At 47.5% G+C, this 1,519-nt stretch overlaps 1 protein-coding gene across 1 annotated transcript in view; it reads left to right on the top strand.

Annotated features, from left to right (window-relative positions):
* Window positions 1–1,519, top strand: part of LOC101857368 — an 11,657-nt gene that overhangs the window by 8,707 nt on the left and 1,431 nt on the right. The window lies entirely within an intron of this gene.

Raw genomic sequence — 1,519 nt, 5'->3', positions numbered from 1 at the left:
AGAGAGAGAGAGAGAGAGACAGAGACAGAGACAGAGACAGAGAGACAGAGAGAGAGAGAGAGAGAGAGAGAGAGCGAGAGACAGATAGCAACATGTAAAGAGAAAGAGACAGAAGCCACTCACAAAGTAACACAGAAACAGTGTCAAACATAACCCATAAACCCATCAGAACAAGAATTAAGAGAACAGTCCTGTAGTAATCCGGTTCTTACCGCTGGTCATTCACTCACTCACTCAGTCCACCCACCCACACCACCACACTACGAGCGAACGACCGACCATATCCACCACTGACCATCACTACCACCATCAGTCCAGTCAGTCTGTCCGTAACGACCAAATCAAATCCGCATATGGTCGCTTTTAAAGAAATCGGGCTAACACATATTATTTCGAGGTTTCCAGAAATCTTGACCTACACCAAAAGTGGGCATTGCCCTTCCTATAGGAGAAGTTTGGTTTCACTGGTGTGTATATTTGTTTGGTTCTAGAGAAAACTCTCCTTGTCTTTTAAAGAAACCGAACAAGGGGGACAAACTTTACCTTCGATTTTCTCAAAACGGGATTTTTCGGGAAAGCCCCCTTGCGCTTAAAAGCGACATAAAATCGTCTGGTGCGAGCGAACCACCGACCATATCTTACCACCACCATCAGTCCAGTCAGTCAGTCAGTCAGTCAGTAACGACCAAATCAAACCGGCATATAACATATAACCGTTGGGTTAGAAATTCCCCCAAAGACAGAGCGACTATGCCCGCATGGGGTCTCTCAATTCTCCCATAAGTGTTGAAATAATGGCGTAATTTCCAGCCCCCTTTCTACCGGGATTACCCGATCTGACGTAAGCGACGAGACTTGTCCACAATAACTACAGTCCCACAGCCCAGCGGGAGGCCACACTACACCACACCACTGTCGTCATGCCAAAGATCGTGTATGTACGACGTGTAGAGAATCTTTGGCCACGCTACCTCCCTCTAGAGGTGGGCATCAATGAAACATCATCCGAATTCAGACTCTTAACTCTCTCTCCTGACCCGTTCACCGAAGCGGGAGCACCCTATTGTTGAAGTAGTGCTAACCCGTTTGACAAAGTGGTTCTAACTCATTTGCCGAAGCGGTTCATATCATATTATTTGCCGAAGGGGTGCACTAACTAATTCTCCGGATTCTGCTAAAGCGACTCATTGCCCAGCCCTACCTCCCTCCACGACACGACACGAAGGTCTCCCCCCCCCCCTGATCTGCCCAAGCCCAACACGGGGGAGATTGTAAAAGTTAGTAAAAGTTTTTACGCCCCTATCGACATAATTTAGATCAGTTACACGTCCATGGACCATTTAGAACCTGCAGGATTATTAACGACCGTGGCTACACCGAGGAAGGCTTGGCTGGCTGCTTCCGCATTCTGTTTTATGAGGGCTGCTGAGAGAGATGAGGTAGTGCTTGATGAAGCCCACGTGGGACGCTCAATGTTAAAAACAATCAGGAAACGACAAATGCAGTTTTTGGGACACCT

This window comes from Aplysia californica, unplaced genomic scaffold (genome assembly GCF_000002075.1).
Source record: "Aplysia californica isolate F4 #8 unplaced genomic scaffold, AplCal3.0 scaffold00709, whole genome shotgun sequence".
In the NCBI taxonomy this organism is placed as follows: domain Eukaryota; kingdom Metazoa; phylum Mollusca; class Gastropoda; order Aplysiida; family Aplysiidae; genus Aplysia; species Aplysia californica.
Note: the sequence above shows the minus strand (reverse complement) of the source record. Positions and strands in the feature narration are given on the sequence as shown.